At 35.9% G+C, this 23,001-nt stretch overlaps 1 long non-coding RNA gene across 1 annotated transcript in view; it reads right to left on the reverse strand.

Moving 5' to 3' along the window:
• LOC131279446 (uncharacterized) overlaps positions 1–23,001 on the reverse strand; it is a 1,072,160-nt gene that overhangs the window by 361,986 nt on the left and 687,173 nt on the right. Inside the window, exon 3 of the long non-coding RNA XR_011649401.1 lies at positions 20,200–20,308. This is a non-coding gene — a long non-coding RNA (uncharacterized lncRNA). The remainder of the gene's footprint in view (positions 1–20,199; positions 20,309–23,001) is intronic.

Raw genomic sequence — 23,001 nt, forward strand, 5'->3', positions numbered from 1 at the left:
TTGCTGCTGCTTCAGCTTCCAATTCTCCAGATTATTTCTATTGTGATATCAAGATTTGAAAAACTGAAAGACCATGGAGGTAGTGCTCCAGATAAGCATGGGAATCTCTTAGTGTCTTTTCTGTTTCAGTAAAATAGCAATTATTCATGGATACAATTATCCATCTTTGAAAGCTCCTCATTTGTTATAAGTCAATTTACACAGTTTGACTAAAGAATACTTTTAACTACTTCAGTCTACTTATACATTATTTTGCCTATCTGCTCAGGATTCATGTAAAGTTAAGAATGAAGCATAAGAGCACAGGCTCTGGAATCCCACTGGGGCCAAGCCTTACTTTGCCATTCCTGGTTATGTGAGGTTCTTAACCTCCTTAGGCTTTTGTCTCTTCGCTTACAGAAAGAAGATAATGAAAATACTATTTTAGGGTACTTATGAAAATTAAATGAAATAAACATAAAGAACTTAGAAGAATGCATAAGGTAACAAGCACTGGTGAATGTTAACCCTGAACAATCTATTTATTCCATGAAGGGCCAACCCCCATTTTTTTCCTCTGAAACAAATAGATAATGTAGAGCAATGTACACAGAATGCAACAATTACAGCTTTTAAAAAGTGGTCCCTAATACATATATGATTATATAAGCATTAACTATCTCTAAAACTATGTGTAAGAACATTAAAAAATACTTTACCAGAAGGTAGAATTAAAGGGATAGAGGACAATGGTGGGAAGAAAACATACTTTTCTCTCTATTCCTTTTTCACTCATGGGATTTTTTTCAAAATGTGCTATACACTGAGTTACTGTCCATTTTTTAAAGAAAAAAAATGATATTGTATATTTAGAACAAAACAAACTGTAAAGCAGTTTTTCATCAAAGCCTTCCTTGCAAGGTTCATCAATTTACAGAGCTAAACAAATATTTCCCTTAAAATGTGCTCACCTCTCATGCCTGGACCCAAATCCTACTGCTCTGGATTTGATTTAAGTCCTCCTGTTTAAAAACATTGGAAATAGTCTTCCTATGTGTTGCTTCTAGTTTGTGATCTTCTGTTGCACAAATTAGGAGCTCCTTAAGGAGATGGGAAGGGGGCAGTTCAAATTTTCATGGCTAAGTCTGAAGAGACAGTAGACCATGAAGGAAATATTGTATAACAGGGAAGTAGAGATAAAGATGAAAAGTTGTGACAGACAGTTACATTTATAACCAGATGAGAGCTGAAGCTGGGAAGGTGGATAAAATTGCTGAGAAAAGACAGAACAAAAACTTGATGAGGACAAAGAAGAAAGTTCAGTGAGGAAGACAGACAGAGAGGTTAAAAGGAAGAAAGAAAACCAATTACAGAAGTAGGAGTTAGTCAACTGTCAATCTTGCAGGACAAGAAAGATGTGTTTGTGCACACACATGTGTGTGTGTGCATGTGTGTGTGATCCAGTAAATTATTCCATGAAAGAGTTAGCTCTGTTTGCTCCTGGGATGTGGTTCACTGAATCCCCATGATTCCCAAATGCCATTCTCAGACAGCATGCTGAGAACTTATTAACTATATACAATACTGGACCTGACCCAACTGTGTAGCCTTGGAAACCTGCACTAAAAGAATACTGATAATAAACACATTCCCAAATTTTCTAAATAAATATATTGACCCATCTACCCAATTTGGCATTTTGGTATCTGTGACAGTTTGAAGCTGGGTGGACCCCAGAAGATCATGTCTTTATCCATATTTGTGTGTAGAAACTTAAGTGTAAACCTACTCTGCCATTGTCCCCTGCCATGTGTCTGATTGCTACAGCTGCAGCTCAGGGAGAAGGCAATGGAGCCTGGAGGAGAAGGAAGGAAACTATAGACACTGAGATATCATGCCCTGCCATGTGCTTGATTGCCCACAGCTGCAGCTTGGGGAGAAAGCATCTCCAGTTTAAGCCTTGGTTTGGGCACTTTCATAGTCTTAGAACTGTAAGTATATAAGTTAATAAATCCCCATTGCAAAAGCCATCCCATTTCTGTCATATTGCTCTGAGGAGCTTTTAGCAAACTAAAACAGAAATTGATACCAGACAAGTGGGGTTTGTGCTGCTATACAAATACAAAAAAAATGTGGAAATGACTAATTGGATATGCAGGAATAATTGTGAGATTTGATAGAAAAGGCCTAAATTGCTTTGAAAAAACTTTTGGTAGGAATATGCACACTAAGGGTACTTCTGATGAGGTCTTACACAGAAATGATGAATGTGTCATTGCAAACTGAGAGAGGCTATCCTTGCTTTAAAGTGATTCAGAACTTGGCACAATTATGTTCTGACATTAGACGGAAGGCAGAATTTTAAAGCAATGAGTTTGGATATTTAGTTGAGGATATTTCTAAGCTAAAAGTGGAAAGTGTGATCAGTCTAACTTCCCCTTGCAGCTTACAGTAAAATGTGAGAGGAAAGAGATGAGCTGAGAACTGAACTCCTGGGAACAAAGAAACCAGAAATTGATAGTATGGAAAATTCTGAACTTCCAGAAAGCAGTCCCCAGAGAATACTGCCTCATGTGAGGGTGTAAATGAACATGGAAAGAGCAAGTCATTTCAGGGTAAGTCAAGATTGGAAATGAAGTTGTCCAGAGAGAATCTGTGGAATGTCTGACAGTCTTCAATCCCATTTTCTGCATGAGAAACCAAGAAGTTTCTTAGTGAGATATGTATGAATGGAATCACTGCCAAGCCTGAACAAGGACAGAAAAGAGACAGGTTGAAGGAAAAATAACTTTAAAGGCAGATATTCGGGAGCTGAGGTTTGGACCAAAAACCTCTTCTGGGGCGAAGAGAGGGACACCACTCATGTGTGCAGAAAGGGTGAGTATGCCCTGGCATTTGAAAAGGGTGGACCTTCTCCCCAGTTGTTGAGGGACAGTATTATGACTTCAGACTTCAGAGAGGGTGGTGCATAATCCCCAGGGACTGGAGAGAGTTTGTCCACCACCCCACTCTTCAGAGGGAGTTGATCCTATGCCCTGGAGAATGGAGGTAGCTTGGCCGTCACCCCAGTGTCTAATGCTTGATAAAGGTAGAGCCAAGAACAGGGCCACAGGCAAGCCCTTGGAAAGGGTGAGCTGCCACTTTGTCAGGACCCATAGTTTTATAGATGGCTCTAAGACTTTGAACTCTAATGGTGTATGCCCTGCAGATTTTTGGTACTCAGGAACCCTGTTTTTATTCCAATTTCTCCCTCTGGCAATGGGAACGATTATTCTATGACAGTCCCTCCTTTGTACATTGGAAGCAGAAAACTTGTTCTCAGCTTCATGGGCCAGAAGGGAGTTTTGCCCCAAGAGTACATGCTTATAATCAATTTTTGAGGACTTCTACTTTGTGCTGTTGCTGAAATGATTTAAGGCTTTTTGAAATACTCTGATGGAATGAATACATTTGCATATGGAAAGAGCATGTCTTTCTGGTGTCCAGAGGGTTCAGTGTTACGGTATGAAGCTTAGTGGATCCAGGAAGATCATGTCCTTAGAACTCATTCCTGTGCCTGTAAACCTATTGTAGATGAGAAATTTTGACTAAATTACTTCAATTACAGTCCTTTGATCAGATCGAATGACCCAGGGTTGGTCTTTATCCTCTTACTGGAATCTGTGCAGAGACACAGAGAAAAACTAGAAGCTGAGAAAGAAAGCCAAAGACAGAGCATCCAGAAGCTGAAAGCAACAGAGTCTGGAGGAAAAGGCAGAGAACAGCATGTGCTGCCATTGTGCCCTGCCATTTGCCTGATCACACACAGCTGCAGCTTGGGAACAAAGCACCTCCCGATGATGCTTTCACTTGGATACTTTCACACCTCAGAACTATTAGTGTATTGATTTTTATAAATCCCCATTATAAAAGCCAAACTATTTCTAGTATATTGACTTGGCAGCCTCTAGAAAACTAAAACAGTATCACAGGCTTCTTTTCCTCAAATACAATGTTCCTTTTAAATAAGGGCAAAATAGGAGAGCTGTTAGCTAGAAAATTATTAAGTGGCATTAGAGGAATTGAGGGATAAGTTCTTGAGGATGTAATATTTTCCAGCATAGTACTCAGTGCTTTCCATTTGTTTCATTTATTGACTTCAAACATAAAGAAAGTGAGGTTGAAAAATGCTAAGTGACTAAGATCATTCATAACAGAAATGACAGAATCACCATACAAACTTTTATTGGATGTAAGAATTGGTGATTTTCTCACTAGGCCATAGTGCTTCCATGGACAAAAATAGACTACAGCCTTGGGTATTTTCCCTGTTCCATCTCAGTCTATTTTCAAGTTCCAGCAGTTGGGTGTTCAGGTGGTTGCACCATTCTACATCATTCAGGATGGAGCTTGAGGTCTAAATTTTTCTTAGCTCTATGAAATCCCCCTTCCCCAGATGGGATGTGAGTAGTTCTAGGAGGAAGCAAGGAAAGGGAGAAATGGTTATTCACTACCATAGATGGGTTTAGTGGAGATGTTTTTTATGACCTTCTCAAATTTCTCCTGAAACAGATATTTTAAGTGCCTAAGTTCAACTTTAACTCTGTTGCCCACCTTGCTGTGTATTTCATCTGTGTCTGTTCCCATCATTTACAAGGACCAAATCAAGATTACAGTGCCCGGCAGCTTATGGGCGAGATGTTGGCAACCAAGAGCACTGCATCAAGAAACAATATCTGCAACTATTTAGTGACATGACCTACTCATAACAACTGGGTCTTCCCTGGGCACAGGAATTACCTGAAGGTCCCTCTGTTTCAAGTGTGAAGCTTCCTCTCTTATTTTAAATAATTCCCATATTTTCTTCTATTTCCCTCACCCACACTTTTTGGGATTTTTTTTTTTTTTTTTTTTTTGCCTCAAGGTGCAAATCAGATTTAGCAATAGCTTTTACTTTCAATTTCAATGGAATGCTCTATTTACATGATTGCTGCTTTTAAATTAGTGTCTAATAATTCATATCTTTTCAACTTCCCTCTGCATTCTTCTAGTTGGCCAACTGTACAGTATTATAAAATGTTTGCTTCATATTGTTAATTAATTTATTTCTTGTAAAACTACTCATATGCCACTTATTTTCAAAGGGACTTGAGGCTGCTTTTAAAGAATAATATGTATAAGAGGGAAAAACAAAAAAAGCAATGCTTCAAAAGAATAAGAGAAAAAAGATAAAATTTGAGGTTAATACCTCTCACCTGTACCATAAGGTCTTGTATACTTCTCTGTACCACTGTAAACTTGGTTTTGAGTGTCCTTCTAACCAACTCAGAGTGAAACATCACCAATTACATGATACTTTGTGCCCATTATAAAAATACTACTTTCTCAGAGGGAACAAAGACCTGAGAAAAATTTATCCCATTGGCCTTCATATAAAGTACACCTTGATTACTGTGTAAAATACTCAAGAATACCTTTATAGTAAAATGTGGCAAAAAGTTCTATAGGGTAACTTAATATAATGCTTAATATACACATATTATATAATATCTAATGTAAATATATGCTATTATCCAAGCATAGTTCAGGTGTTATTTAAACAGAAAATGTAGAATATCTAGGGAAATCGATGAAACACAGTTTCTTAAAGCATTACTTCACTAATATTTCCTTCATGATAGAACTTTTGAAGGTAATTTGTAGAGACAATAAATTTCTACATATTTCTGGGAAAGTCTGCTTTTTGGCTCAAATTGTTCTTAATCTGTAGTCTTTATATCTGTGAGTCTGGAAGGGAAAGGAGTTAAACATAAGTGTGAGTTATGCATGACCAGCATTTCAATAATATAGTCGAGGTAGTAAAAGTAACATTTGACTGATGTTTCAGATCAGATGGAAGGGAATGGACCATGGCAGTAATGGTTGGTAGCAATGTTAATATTGCCAAGACTATGCAAACACCAGAAGCTATTCAATTTGGAATTCCTCTCTCCCAGAAATATTTATTCATTGGCAGACCAACGTTGACCCAAACCTGTTTGACTCAGTAACTCTAACCAGTTCATTACTTCTATTTTCCTTCACTCTTACTGATTTTCAGATACAGAATATTACTAGAACAATTCAATTTATGTTAGAAACTATTAAGTTATTTCTAAAGACTTTGCATATTTCCTTCTGTATTCTGTAACTGATAAGACATAATTTAAGTGAAAATTAATAGAAAAACTTCTTATGGAATGATAAATCATAGGAATTGACTGATATCTTTTCATTGGATCTAGTGACTTTGTTAACTTTAAATTAGGAAAGTGGACATTTATTTAATAAGCCAAAGAGGGCTGCAATTTTTGTTAGTATAAATTACTAACAATTGAAAATGAAAATGATATATTTTGAAAGATCTGAATTTATTGAAGTCCTAGTGAAAATCTCATGTCTGTAAGTCTCATTCTGAAATGGCTTTTCCAGCAATGCCACCTGCTGCTTGTATAAGTTCTCAAAAATCTCCTGGAATTTTAGAATAAATGCATATTAAAATGATTCTTAATTAAAAAATAAAAATGCATATAATTGACAAAGAGTGCAAATAAATCAATCTAATGCACAGAGTTGGAGGATATAGGAAGAGGGACACCCATACTGACTTTAGTGGGCTTATAAATCAGAATGATCATTTGGAGGGTGATTTGAAGGGAGAGAGGTACATATGCTTCCATACAGCAATTCTGCTTCTAATTCTAGGAATTTATCCTGAGCAGATAAGAGGACAACTTAACTAAGGATTTTGTACAAGTTTCTTTATTAGGCCTCTCTTTCTAATAAAGAAAAAATGGAAACAGACAAAATATTAATAGGAGACTACTTAAAAATTTGCAATGAACTTATGCAACGGATTCTTATAAAACCATGTAGAACTATGGATTTTTATGTACTATAATTGATATACAAATCTGTTCATAATATACTGTAATTGAAAATATCCTATAATAAAATAGTTTGGCAGCCTTTGTTGTTATTAAAATCATGGATATCAGGTAGCCTGGGTAAAAAATCTTGGCTCTGCCACTCAGTGACTCTCATAAAAAGTGGACAAATTAGCCACTCCCAACGTTATTTCATTATCTATAAAATGGAGATAACTAAACATTTAAATGAAATAATGCTGAGCAAGTTTCTGAAACTTATTAAGTAAATGCCAGCAATGATGGTAATGATGATAACAGCGTACACACACGCTCATGCATGCATATGCACACACACTCATACAGATAGAAAACACCCACAAATAAAGTACCAATATTATCCAGGGTTTTTGCTAACTACTAAAATTAGAAATATTTTTGCAATATTATTATTATTTGTATTTGCATTTTTTCACAATGACAACATTTTACATACCTCAAAAAGTAATACAATATTAATCTTTCTAAAGAAAATAATTTGAAATAATGTCAGTAAACTTGCTAGGCAAATACATTTTTCAACCTAAAATACACTGTAAGTTGAAAAGTATAAATTCTCCCAGGGGAGAGGGGGACTAATAAACAACAAAACAAAATGAAAACAAACCATTGCAGTTTAAAGGTCTCCCAAAGGAATTTTCATAAATCTCAATACTTCTTTTATTCCCCATTACAAATCCCCAAAGTTCACTGATATTTTTTATAATTACAGATACAATTAAACATGAGACAAAACACACACGAACATTTCCCTACTCTCTAAGATATCATACAATACGCCATCACAAAAAAGTTAGCTTTCCAAATAAACACTTCCATCACATCCTTTTTAAGGAGAACTGCATTCACTGATGAGCTCCTGAACTCTGTTAATGAAAAGGCAAGTTTCACTTTATTTTCAGAAAAGTCCCCATAGCCTTTGGTTTGCATTTTCTTTTGGCATATAAACTATAACGTATAGTGCCACACAATAGTTAGTATAATTCCACTTATTCCTTGCTTGAGACTCTCATCTCACTAGTGGTGTATACTCTTTCATGTGTCTCCAGCTCCAAGCACGAGTTATGTATAACAGGTACTCTAATACTGCAGGTGACTTTGCCCATCTTTTAATTAGAAAACTACAATCATTCAACCTAAACTCCCTCAAACTTTTAACTCCCAAGTGTTAGTTTATTTTTCCTGTTTCATTTATTGTTCCTTCCTCCATTTTTATCTTTCCCTTTTGTCTCTTCTATCTGAGAAAAATGCATTCTTTCTCCTTTCTGAGGTTAAATTTTATCCATATACCTTGAATTTCATTCACAGCCATTTTGTCTAGATCTTTATTAAGCAATTACTTTCTCCTTCTCTCTCCCCCCCACTCCTTCTTGACCAAAAAATTCAGATCTCATATTCAGAAATTTTATTCTGTGAGAGAAGGATCCTCATATAGAATATTTGTACAAGTCTTGTAACAGATATATTAGAATTATTATGTTATTAAAATGGTGGGAATATTTTGAAGAAAACATGATTTTATGTGATAATACAAATTCTTACAGAAAAGAAAATTATAAGATAATTCAGAGAGTGAATGAAGGCAGGTCACTGACACAATCAAAGAGGTGATCCAGGAGAATCCTGGTAAGCCACAAGATTTGGAATGGATTGGAATGAATGCTCTCCTTTGGCCAGTATAGAGACAGGCTCCCTCCCCCTCTCCCTCCCACTCCCTCTCCCCCTCCCCTCCTTATCCCTCTCCCCTTCTCTCCCGCTGCTCACTCTTCTTCTCCCTCCCTCTCTCTTCTTTCTCTCCCTCTCTCACACATCCTTCCAGTAACAAGATAGTATATAAACCATTCTGTTCTGCTAAAAAAAACATGTTCTGATAGAGGGTGTGATAAACAGACTCAACTTCACATTAAAGTTGTAGTATGACAGCAGACTTTATTGTATAGCTCCATGTATCATGGCTATCCTTGTTTTTATAAAATAACAAAGAATATTATTAGTTGGATTTTTTCTTTCATATGAAATTAACATAATAACACTATAAAAATGAAATTTTTTTTCCTCCCATTACCTCATAAGAAAATGTTTTAGCACCAACACAGAGTAATTTGGGAATATTCAAACAGTATCATTCTGGTTTGCAATTCTTATAAATTCTTGAGTTTGCCAAAATGTTATATTTTTAAATGCAAAAGACTTACTCATTCACTAAGGTGCATGAGTAAAAAGATTCATTATTATTTCATTTTTAGAGAATGGCCTAAAAAGTAGTAATGGTAAAGGCTGTGGAGCTAAATGTTCCTAACTCTGCTCCTAGTAGTTTTGTGATATTGAGAAAGCTACTTAAATTTGCTGTATTTCAAGTCTCAATTATTAAAATGGGAGTAATATAATAATAGTTACTACATATAGAGCTATTAGAAAACTGTCTGGCACATAGTCACAACCCAGAAAATGCTATTATAGTTATTATTTTGCACTGTTAGTACTATTATCATTATAACCTTGACATTGAGCAGAAAGAGTGCTATCTGGCAGTCTTCATTAATTAATAAGAATAATTGAAAACAGCTTAAAAAGAACTCTAAAATATCAAGTCAATGACAATATTTTATTTATATGAATATTAATTGCTTCTTACCATTTGAATTTTAACTATATTGCTCCTAATTTCTCAGTACTTTGCTCCTCACACTTAATATCTGAGTACCTCTTTCTTACTCCTCTACCCTCCCTAATTCCACTTACTCCATTCTTTTGTGATCCCCATCTTGATTATTTCTTTCTTTCTTTCCATCTACTTTGTCTTAGGACTCCATAATCTTGACTCACAGCCATCTCTCTCTTTAAATCAATTCCATTCATCGGGGTTCCAATCATCTTGCTCCATTCTTCACCTCAGTTTCCTTTCAGGCAGGAAAATCCCTGCCCAGGAAGGAAGGTGGCTTTCAACTCAAGTGCCCTTTTCTAAAGAAGCTTCTAAGACAGCTCAGTCACCAGAGATCTGTCCCGGCAGTCCTGCATGTGCTGCAGGACAATCATTCAAATGAAGCATACTTATGAGCTTCCATTCTCGAAAGGCCCATTGATCCATGTGATCAAGATCAGCTCAAATGAGAAGTTCCTGCCTGAATGCAGCAGATGGAAATGCAAATGATATGCTCTGGCAAGGCTGACTGAATTATAGATACATGGTTTTCATTTTGAAAGTCAGGAGTTCTTGCAAATACTAAAGGGAAAGAGCACCAGGTCTCTTAGGTCCAGGTGTCAGCTGCCACAAAGGTAGTTATGTGACCTTCTGCTGAGCATTTAACCTGTCTGAACCTCAGTCTTCATTACTGCAGCATTGGTGAGATATCAAAGCCCATTTGAACTCGTGACTTGTTTTTTGTGGTCACAATCAAATGACATAATAGATGAAAGCACTTTACAAATTAGAGTGTATTTCATAAATGCACTGATAATCTGCTACATTCATAATGTCTGTACTCTTTTCTGTCTCCAACCTCATCCGCACTTCTCAGTTTCCATCATAATCAAAGATCATTCTTCAGGTTACAATGAGCAGGATTTAACTCATAAGCAGCAATGTTAGCAATTTTCAAAAGGATTTTTAAATATGTTTTAAAATTGTACATTTTAAATAGTTGACAAATAAAATTCTGTTTTCATTTTGTGTTTGCTTCTTCTCAAATGGCATCTTGAATACTTGCTCTTTGAAGGGACACTGTGCAATCATGTTAAAAGGTATTAGAAAACAAAATGGTTTGTTTACCTCAGCTTTTTGTGTTCTATATAATTTGTACACTGCTTTTCAATAATCTGGTTTGTCTTCTTGTCTATATTGGCTGTGCTATAGCCATTTCAAGTTCAAAATTACTGCAAAAAAGTAATTGATCCTCTACTTCAATATCCCTGCTGTTTCATGAGCTCGCTTACAATTTGGAAGAATCTATTTCTCACTGATGTTGAAAAACATAATAAGGTCACAGCAGGGAGGCTTTAGCTTCATTAAAGAACATTATTATAAAAATAAAATGATCAAGGGCAAATTGTTTTTGTCCTTGTGGTACTGTTTCTGCAGATCCACATTAATCTGAACTATTAAAGCAACAATAAATTTATCTCCTTTTTATCATTCACTTCCCTATGGTAGCCCCTAGTGGTAGAAAGAGATGTCAATCACTCATGTCCCAGGGGATTTCTTCCTCTATTAAATAAAAAAGGAGTTAAGCCTCTGTAGAAATGAGGGCTGCAGCCTGTCAATAGCTAAATTTATTTCTGCTTTTAAAATCTCAGACACAATGCTGGTGTCCAGCAAATGTAGATGACAGTATTATTCAAAAAGTGATTGAGCAGAGAAATGAATTGGAATTTTGACCTACTCAGGCTTCCATCTATCATGGGATCCTGTAGTAGGGGGGCAACAAAGAAGGATTTAAGATAGAGAATCAGTGATTGCTAGTTTCACCAATACTAAAATCTGACAGGGCAAATTACAAGTTGCAGGCATTAAGGCTTATCAATTCACTACTACTTTCAAAGCTCTCCTTTGCTTTCTTTTTGCCTTCAAATTCTGGCAAAGGACAGCCTTTTACAGTTCAATTTCTCAGTTTATTTTTGACTGCTTTTAATTAAATTTGATGGCCTGCTTCTGCACCAGTGAAGTTATTAGAGTTGCAAAGCACTTTGCTGTTATAATGATAGCTCCCTTTATGTCTGTTCATTATTAACTGCTTTTCAAAAGTGCTTCTCTCAACTCTCATTTTATAAATATTTAAATAACTGTGAATTTCTATAACATAAATATTGGTACACAGAAGAGAACCTATTGCCTGTTTAATAGGTTTACAAAGTATAATAAAAATCCCTTTTTTGTAAAGTTATATATTATAATATTAATTGGGAATATGGCCTTAAATCGCCTTGCAATAAGTCCTCACAGAAATAGTAACAATATAGCAAAATAACAATAATCAATGGTTTAAGGAAGAGTTCATGAAACTTCTTCACACATTAATTTTGGTACAACAGCTTGAAAAACAGAATGAATATTTTTTCATAGATAAATAGAATCCTGAAATTAAGCTAGGTGTTTTCAAAAGTGAATATTCTTTCTTCTTGAGATGAAATGAATGAATGTGCTAAAAGAGAAATTTTTAATTACACACTCAAAAATTACTCTACAGGAAAAAATATTTGGCATAGCAATAAGATAATAAAATTTAAAATCTTGACATTAATAATTGATGAGATGACCATGGTTGTTAATCTCCTTTCCTTCCACAAACTTTAGGAAAATGACAGCAAAATATTTTTTTTTAAAAATCAACCTACAGGGACAAAAGAAACTAAATTGGAGATATTAGTAGAGGAAATATGATAGTAGTATTAATAGCATTGATAGAAGATGACCACTCTGTGCCAGGCACTATTCTAATTCATTTAGTATCCACACCAGCCCTATGAGGTTAGTACTAACATTATCCATCTCTATTTATTGAATGAGAAAAGGGAGGTGCAGAAACAATAAGCAATTTGCTCCTCATCTGATCTCTACTGGCGGTGAAGCTAGGATTAGGAATCCAGGCAGTCTGGTATCAGACTCATGCTCTTAATCACTGTGCCATATTTCAATACATTGTGGAGGGCAGGAAGCTGAGAGAGAAATGGTGATAGATGATGAAGAGTTAAGAAAGTACTGCCTATGTGGCCACAGTGTGCAGTCCCTACAAGAAATCAGCCAATCACTCCATAGAAGCTGTAGTCATCACAGCACTTGGAAGAACCTGATGCCTTGGTCTACAAAGGGAAAAACTGGTAAAATTCTAAAGTGCTTGCTCTCCCCTTCCCCACAGCTGGTAATTTTCTCTCCATTTCCATCACACACCTAACTTCCACAATTCTAAGTTTATTCTCTGGAAATATTAATTTTGATTCATGTTAGACTTCGGACAGGATTATTATTTGAAACTGACAAACTTGATTGAGAATCCTGTAATCCCCTATCCCTACTTTGTTTCCAGAACACCAGCAGACAATTATATTGCCCCAGTTCCTACCCTAATACCCCACTCTAAAATAAAAATGGAGAGTCAAAATGCCATTTGAGCAAAATTTAACATGAGTAGCAGAGATCTAAAATAATGGCTAAAAGGAATTGAGATAAAACAGAGACAATGTAGGGAAAAAGAAGAGAAAAAAATTAACTGGAATCATTATTGAAGTGAGAAAAGAATATATGTTTTGATAATAAAAACAGAATGCTATGAAAAACACACAACAAAAATTGTAAGAATTCTTGGAAATTAAAAGGATGAAAAAGAAAATTCCAATAACCTATCAGACAAACCCAAAGGAGTCCATTGTATTTTTAAAAAGGGAGAGGCTATAGTCTTTTAAATGCCAAATGTCCCAGAGACTTAAATCTTCTGTCTGTTCATATGCCAGTTGAGCCCTGAATCACCTACTCTCCAGTTCATTGGACGCACTCAGGACAACTAACAAAAGAATGATAATGGACAATGCTTATCCTCCAAAACAATGAATGTCTACAACAGCAAGCAATACAGTTCCATTCATCTTTCCCATGGATTCTAAACCCCCTCTCAATCAGAAACAGAGTGGGCATCACCATCCCAAAAGCCTCAAGATTGAGGAATGAACAAACATAACGGGGAAATACACCTATGGACTAAAGTAGATTTATTATTCTAGCAATGGAAGAACTTGTATCATTGATACAAAGGCAGGGGCCACTAGAGGTTCTGAGGGGAGGGAAAGGGAAGAATAGTTGTAATATGGGGCATTTTGGGGATATTGGAATTGTCCTGCATGATGTTGAAATGATGGGTACAGGCCATTATACATTTTATCAAAATCTATTTTGTGTGGGGCAAAATGAAAACTATAATGTAAACTATAGTCCATGGTTAGTATCAATGCTTCAATATATGTTCATCAATTGTAACAATTGTACCACACTAATGATATTGTTAATGGGGAAAGTGTGGGAGGGGGAGGGGGTAGAGAATTTAAGAATCCCCTATACTTTTGATGTAACATTTACATAATGTAAACCTTCATTAAATAATATATTATATAAAAATGCCATTGTCAAAAGACACAAGAAGAGCCAAAGAAGTGTTCCCAATTCAAGGGGATTGAAGCAACCTGACAAGTAAATTTAATACATGATTCTAATGAATCTCATAATGGAGGAAATAATGCATTAAAGGATTGGCTCAATTGATAAAATGTACTTATTGAACACAAATTTGCATCTTTATCTCTACAAGAAAAAGCATTTTGTATATTTAATGGCCACTATAATCAGAATCTGAGTTTTCTGCATAATCTCTCATTTCTACAGGCCTTGAACATAAGGGAAAGAATGGTAACTACTGGATTTGTGATATTTGAGGTACTGTGCTATAAATAAAGCCCTTAAGCAGTTCCTGCATTTATGTAAAGAAATCTTGAAGATGATAGTCAACTTTTGCTTGGTCTGAAAATTATTTGATTCACCTCATATTGGTAAATAACTTTTAAAATAAGCATTATTTTCATTTTCTAAGAATGAAAATGTTTAATGTACTGTCCTTTAACAGTGCTCTTTTTTTTTCCAACATCCAGCAGATGACAACACTGAACACATTTAAAAAATAATTTTCTACCTTAACTTTTTTTCTCTTTCTAGACCTGAGATTGTTCCTTCTCTGGTTTATCTTTAACCCTCTAACATCCATGTCTCAAAACCATTTTATTCTAGCATCTCTCTTTTTTTCTTGCTTTTGTTATTGTCTCATTCTAATATTAAATGATTACTTGTGAAAAGGAACTATACACCAAGCCCCAATTTCCCTTCTAAGATTTAATCTCATACTCCTACTTCTATTTCATATGTCTACCTAATATTCTGTGCCCATGTCAAGCCCTCAAAAATTAAGTAGGAACTAAGGAGATATCAATGTTTTTTGAGAATGACAAAGATTTGATTGTGCTTATATCTCAGAATAATCACTATGGCAATAATAGGATGAAGTAGAGAGGGGAAATACTAGACAGGAAGACAGAAATGGGATAATCATTAAGGGAACTATTTTAGTTATCGAAGCCATAGATAGAACTTCTAGCTGTCCTTTTCTATGTAGCCTGCAAATTTGAGCTCACTGTTTTTGTACATACTGTTCCCTCCATCTACAATGCCATTCCCAGGCTGCATATCTGCCCTGTTTGATTTATATCAAATTCAACTTCCTTTAGGAAGCTTTCTTTGTTGCTTTAACACAAGTCAGAAGTGGTCTGTCTTCTAGAAAATAATTGACACTTGATCTCTATTTATCCTTTGGCACATAACACTAATAATAGAGCTATCTAAATGTATGTCTATATATATTTTCATAATAGCTTACTATTTAGTATATCTATATGTCTTATTTCCCATGGTGGACTACTAATTGAAGGAAAAATATGTTATTAATATCTATGTTCCCTACAAGTCTAGGGAAATGCAATGCACATAGAAGATGCTTAATATGTCTTGAATTATTGAATCTTTCTTTAGTTACTGAGAGCCTCCATCTATTAGATATTCTGACTAATTTTTTGTAGCCCCAGTCTACTTTCATGTCATTTGCATTTTCTTAGCACTTGCAAATAAAAGACAAGGGGTGTAGGTGGAAAATGGTTGAAATTATTGATTCATAGTGATCTAATTCACCCAGGTTTTACTACGTATTATTTGGAAGTCTAAGTGGTTTGAACGTGACCAACAAAAGACCTAATTTGATTTATTGTAGGTACGTATTCTTGAATGACTAAATGACTAATGAACAAAAATTTACATGAACACATTCTCGTCTTCTGATCATTTCCAATATTTTATTATACCTCACAAAAATATTCTTTATAGTACATCACAAATATAATTTCAACTGCTAAAATTCAACTTTGCTGCAATTATTGGCAGTGTGAAACAATTTTGGTTGCTGCATGGTGTTAGCTGTAGCTTGAATTTCAGAACATGGAGTATTATTAATATTATATGGTTAGAATTATTTCCAGATCAATGAATCAATGCTCTCTTAATATTCTGTGTCTTTAATTTTCATATTACATTTCTTTTTTGAGTGGGTTTCAAAGAAGGAGTTTGATTTGTGTTATCAAGCTCATTATATTGGGTTTTTGTCTAGAGCTGAATTCCCTTTAAAATGAAAAGGCAGAGAGAAGGGCTCATGAACAACTGAACTATGCTGATTTGATGGTCAGTCCACATACATTAAAATGAAAAGGAGGGAAACTTTTCTGCAAATATCTGCTTAAAGATCCTTTACACAAAAATAAAGAGACAGTTCACTAAGGGAATAACAACAAACATGCAATTTTAGAAAAGTGAATGAATAAGCTGGGCAAATCTCTTGGTGCTTCATCAGAATTGACACTAACTGATTTGAATGTTTTATTTGCAAACTTCACTAATAATATCTAACCTTGTTTCAGTTGATAAAAAATAAAAAGCAAAATTCATTTAGCATCTAATTCAGTAAAATTAGTTTTCTTTTACTTTTTTGGGGGGTGTGGGGGGTTGTTTGTTTTGTTTTGGAATATGTTTAACCTCCTGAGACCATTTATTTCCTATAAACTTCATGCCTTAGTGAGCTGTACCTAATCTTTTTGGTTAGCAATATCAATCAATGCTCACACCTGTGAATGCTTTATCCTTTATAAGACTCTCTCACACACATTATTTCAGTAGACCTATAGAAATGAGGATAATTTAGAACAAATAGAAATTTATGAGAGGCTGAAGAGATTGATATGCTCTGGGCTGCATTACTTTCATATAGCAGAGTAGATGTTTGAGCCTGGGTCAACCAATACCAATATCACCCCTTTTTTTGTATGCTGCTACCCCTCTCAACTATCATTATTAAAAAAAAGTTCTGCCATTCTTTGAGTTTCCACTTAATGTTAGTTAGATCACACATTTATAATGTGCATGTTAGGGGAAGGGCATAGAAAAAGGATGATATAAATTACAAAGAGTAAATTCACTAATAAAACAAAAAGGATTATCATACACTTATATTCACAAGCTTGCCACTTCCCCTTTCCTTTAAAGATACTTCAGACTGTTCCTTTTCAGTCATTCTGGGCAGTTCCTCACACAAACTCCTCCCTGACAGCAGACTTGATACTGTAGAAAGAGGAGCCTCTGCTACTATTTTGTTTGCAGTTTCAGACATTCTCTGTTCCTTAGGATGGGTATTGTCCATCTTCTTCTCCTTGTTAGTGGTCCTGGGTGAGTCCAAAGAAGTGGAGAGTAAGTGTTACAACTCTGCTGAGATTCAGGGCCCAACTGGTACAAGGATGGACCAAAGATTTAAGTTTCTGGGACATATATTTAACAAGTAGAGTGCTAATTATAGGTGCAAATAAAAGGGGCAGAAGAGCCATGTGTAGGAAAACTACAAATGAGTCTAATCTGTTACACTGGGAAGCATAAATTCCAAAGGCCCACTGGCAGGATTCCAAATTCCTGAGCTTGTCTGCCCTGCTTATAGTGCCTGGATGTCTCTTGAGCCCTCAGGAGTCCCATTATTTGAGGCACTGTTTACTGTGGCACTCAAAGAGATCCTGCTGAGATGTGCATAAGCATAACCTCTGGAATGACCTTCTGACTCACTTTGAAATCTCTTAACTACAAAAACTCATTTGTATTTACCATTTCCCCCTTTTGGTCATGATCTTTTTCCAGATACATCACTATTTGGCACTTGGTAATAATTTCTTGGTGCCAGGGAGGCTCACTCCTGGGAGTCATTTCCTATACTGGAGGGAAGTTTGGCTTAGAAAGAGGCCATATTTGAGTAACAAGGAGGCTTCAGGAGGTAATTCTTAGGCAATATGTAATACTAGGCTAAGTTTCAATTTCACAAGGAAAGATTCACAAGTAAAATCATAAATATCACTATCGAGGGCCTGTCATAATGGTCTGTCTACCTTCACTAGGCACTGCCCTTGTACTCAGGGGATTCTTGGCATCCTACTGAGAATGTAGCAGAACTCTCCAGGATGAAAATTCAATATTCTTTTGGTTATAGAGTGGGTCTCCACCCACTGAAACAATGACCTATGAACACTTGAACACATTCATATACCTTTAAAGATATGACCCAGGTGAACACCTCCCCATGCATCCCCCCATCACCAACACCCACACCAATGGTCCTCTCCTGCCATAGTTGTGACCCTTCTGTGATCCAAAACCTCTTCAAAATTGAAGTCAACAAAATAACCAAAGAAAATCAGTAAGGAAATGAACTAATATGAAGTTTTAAGAATAACAAATAAAATACAAAAAAAAAAAAATGGAATGATACAAAATAACTTTTAGATATTTTGTCTTTCATCACTGTAAAATATGTTTTCTTGTATGTACAGTGACATTTTCTTCCATATATTCCCCCAGGTCTCATTGTTAAAGCACAATCTTAAGAAAAGGAGCAGGAGATATGTCCTAGCTGAGGGTGATCCCCCCAAGCCCTTAGGAAGTTTGTGTTGAATAAGTTGCTATAGTGATTGCCATGTAGGTTGTTTACTTTTACCTCTGTTTGATACTCAAGAAAGAGAAACAAAAGATGAGAGTTACTTTGAAATTACTTCTAGGCTACTATTTTTTGCCATAGCTGGGCCACATGAGTCACAATTTTATAAAGGTACACACAGATGATGGACAGTACTCAAGGACTTTATCATTGAGCACAGGAGTCAGATAATCTTACAAGAAACAAATATAGCATGAGACGTACTATGAGATCAAGTAGCACTCTGGGAATACCCAGGGGTTGTGGTTAGCCTGGCTTGGGCCTGAGAGCAGCAGGGAAATCTTCCAAAAGAAGAAACACCTATTGATCCTAAAGGGAGAGAAGAAACCTAGAAGTCAGCACTGGAAATAGTGATTATAAGATCCTTGAGATTCATTTGGTATATTGATCTAGTCTAGGCAATTAGAGTGTAGGTTTGGTTAGAGTAATAGCTTGAGGAATACTGAAGCCCTGGAAGTGAATAAAATCATCCAAGTAGAATATACAGGAGGAATAAAAAGAACTGAGGATGGACTTGGAAATTTCAGTCACTGGAGATGTTAGGAAAAGAGAAGTCTATGAAAGATTACTACCAAGATTCTTTGAGAATAGTTTATTTATCAACTGGCACATTCACATTTGAAATTAGAAACAGATTTGCTTTTTTGTAGGTTTTTTTTCCCCTAAAATAATTGAATGTACAACTTACTTAGATATCACTGAAATCAGATAAATTGAAGACTTGCAGAAAAAAAATAGTAATGTAATATAAGTAATTTTCAAGATTTGATGAATAAATAGTCTTATTGTTATTATTTATATGGTATAATTCTTGTTAAAGATGCTGTGCTGTTTATAAATTATATGATAAAATATAATATTTTGTATATCAAATCAATTACTCTGTCTAAACTTGAAATAAATACATTATATTCTAATTTATGCAATGGCACATCACTTGTGATAATTTTCCTTAAAATGAAAAATGTGACAATACAAGTGAGGATAATATGTCTGTTTATCAATATGAATAGGTCAAATTTAATTATTATGAATACTATCAAAATAAATTTTCTTTATAGTTACTCTTCAGGGCCCTATTCAAATTCCATCATTCTTTGGGGACTTCTCACATATTTCTAAATTAGAATTATTACTATTTGACCAATTAGTTCTGATCCCTTGTCATTTTAAAACTAGAAATCAAGGAGTCCTTTGAGCTACTAGATTATCTACCTGCTCTAATTGCCTGGCTCTGACAATATTTGAGGTCCTCAAGGGTGCTGGCCATTAAAAGTGGGCACTGAATGAGCGCCAGTTTGAAATGGTCAATGATAATGCTGGGTTACCACCCTGGGTCACTGCCAGAAATAACCTCCTTTCCTTACCCCCTAATACTATACAAAGATTCATATTTTATTCTACTTGTACCTAAGACATTTTGGCATTCAGTTCAGGAGAAAAATCTCTTTACAGCTACCCATTCTATGACTTAATGTTTAAAAATAATGCCATCAGCTTTAAATACACTATAGAATTTTAATACTAAAATCTTTTAAGGAAATGCAGTAGCATAGAGTTTTGAAAGAGCAAAAAGGCTGATGGGGTTACATCATGAAATCTGTGGAAAAGGGCTAGAAAGACATGTTCATTGTATCTTGGAGAACCTGCCAATTCGTTTACACTGAACTCACCTGGAGCCGAGGCCCATCGATTCTCTCAGTACTGGTGCCAACATACTGTCAGTCAGACCCTCTTAAGTGGAATATCACAGGCCAGGAACTGCTTTCCTTTTATTCCTACCTGGAACAAAATACAGTGTCAGTCATTTTTTTTTTTTTCTGTTCCTTCAAGCATAAGATATTCATTACGTTATCTTTTTCTGTCACATTAGACACTCATTTATCAGAATGTTCAACACAAAGGAAAGAAGCATAAACTCTTCACCTCTATAATTTACACCTCAATGATTAATATAGTACCTGTATAAGTCAAAAGGACCATCTATATTTTATCTCCTATAAAACGTTCCTTATAAAACGTTATTTATTATTTCAGTGCAATAATTCCTAGCCATTTGGTTTAAGTAATTGACATGTTAATTTAGGAAGCCATTTTCTATATATTGTCCTTGGAGACTATAAATCAAAATACATTTTTAAACCCCAGAAAGAAGCTAAAGTTGAGAAGGAAATATTTCATTTTCTGAGTTCCTTTCTTCTTACATGAAAAGGAAACTCAGTAGGAAAGTGAATTTAATAATACAATTCCATTAGTTTTATGTTTGCCCTATTTTATATCCCTCAACTTGAGAGACACTGATTTAGAACACTGATGATTCCTGAATTATGCCGGAGTGTTGCTGCTATGGAACAGATAACAAAATCATAGGCTTGGCAACAGCCTTAAGAGCTGGGCTGCCTATATGTATAAGATGTGCTAGGGCCTTTCATTCCCAATAATTAGAGTCTTGTTCAGTGTATGGTACAGTTGGTTGACTTAAGGGGCTCCAACCAAGCACACAAGAGATGCAGCAACACACCAACAGTGCTGCACTTGGTCCAAATTTTGCTTTGTCCTTGCCATCACCTTTCTCCCCAGGATCTGCAGTTTGACTCTGGATGGAATCTCATGGTAGAGATCCTGCTATTCGCTGTCATCCTTCTCGATGCTCACTGCCTATGTGAATCTTCAAAATGAAGACTGATCCTGTGGATATGCCCTGCTTCTTTGCTGTATCTGTCCACGTGCCCTCTTATGTCTTGTTACACCTACGTGACATTCATACCTTGTTTGTTTCACTACCTGAGGCCCACCACCACCCTCTGGGAATAAATAATGTCTTTCCATGTACTTCATCCTCTTCAATGGAATTATCCCTTTAAACCTTAACTGTCTTCTGGTTTCAAGTTAGGAGCCCACTCATTTTGCATTGTGTTGCTGTTAATTCATTACTGTAAGGTGTTTTATTTTTTCCTATGTAGTGTGAAGGATGCAGGAAAGGCCCACTAGCATTGCTCTATAGAGTTTACAACTTAAGGATGACTAGTGTTCTCTCCTTGTAGTCCTCTTTTAAAATTCAAATTTCATATCATTCTGGAATCCATTTCATCCCCTTTATTTATTCTGCTACTGCCACAGTGAGCTTTCATCAGCCCTTACTTAGATAATAACCCTAACTTCTTGAGTGTTGATTCAGTGCCAGTTGAAAACAGATGGCATTTTCAAATCAGGATAAGTTGAGGAGAGTTTAATAAAAGAACCTATTTCCAAAAGTGTGGGCTGTATGTAAGAAAACTGCAGTGGAAGGTGTGGTGGAATTGTTACCACTGCTTGGCCTGCAGAGATGAGAGGAAGGAGCAGTTCCTGTAGCACAGAAGAAGGTAAATATGTAGAGAGCCTCCTGGATAGGAGCAGTGATCATGGAAGACCCCAAGCACAAGGCACAACTGAGGAAGGGAGACCTGGGGAGACCACAGTGATCTTCTCCATCCCCTCTGCTTTCCTGCCCAGGCTACCTGTGAGCCATACCAAACTGGGAGCCTGAGAGCATGGAGCCTGTTGATGAACTCCATCCAGACTAGTTTCCAGGGTTAGGGAGCAGGGTAGAGAAAGGCAGTGAGCGAAGCTGCAGGGAGATATAGAAGGGACCCAGCAAAGCTCTTAGTCATGCTTGTTGCAAGCACAGACTTGGATTTGAGTCCCAGCTATACCTACATGTGCAGTCCTAGACAAATTATTTAACTTTCCTAATTCTGCATCTGTATGATGGAGATAATAATAACATCACTTCAAACTTTTGCTGTTAGGATTATTAGCATAATAAATTAGTATAAAACACTACTCCTTAGTGTTTAGTATTATTAATAGTAGTGATGATAATTTCCCTCAAAATACAAAAACATAGTTCCCAAACTCTGGCCATGCTGAACTCTTTGGCCCTTTTCTAACACCTCCTACATTTTCATACCTCTTCACTTTCAGAAGCGTTGTTCCCCTTGCTCTCCCCATCACATACAATATCCCTTTTTGCCTAGTGAATCCTACCCATATATTTCAAGCCACAGAATGATCTGAAGGCTCTCCCCAGCTCCCAACTTTCCCAGGGAAATGTGATTATTTGCCATGGTGCCTTCTACGCATCCCTTCTATAGTACACATTACTCTTCAAAACAGTTAGAAAATGCCTTCCTTCCTATTTGACTGTAAACTCCTTAGGCAAAGGACCCTATCTGACAGATTTGTATCCTCAGAAGGTGGTCCATTGCCTGGCTCTTAGTTAATGCTCAACAAATATTAAGTTAATAAATGAATGATATTATTACTCTAGCATCTATTACAATGCAGGGAAGTGGGTTAAAGAACTTCTTTCCTCCTTGCCCAAAATGCAGATCAGCATGTTTAATAGCCAGGGTTCTCTAGGGAAACAGAACCAACAGGAGATATCTGTAATATGAGATTTTATAAAACTGTTTTATGTAACCTTGGGGGTGCAG

This window comes from Dasypus novemcinctus, chromosome 8 (assembly GCF_030445035.2).
Source record: "Dasypus novemcinctus isolate mDasNov1 chromosome 8, mDasNov1.1.hap2, whole genome shotgun sequence".
Lineage (NCBI taxonomy): Eukaryota > Metazoa > Chordata > Mammalia > Cingulata > Dasypodidae > Dasypus > Dasypus novemcinctus.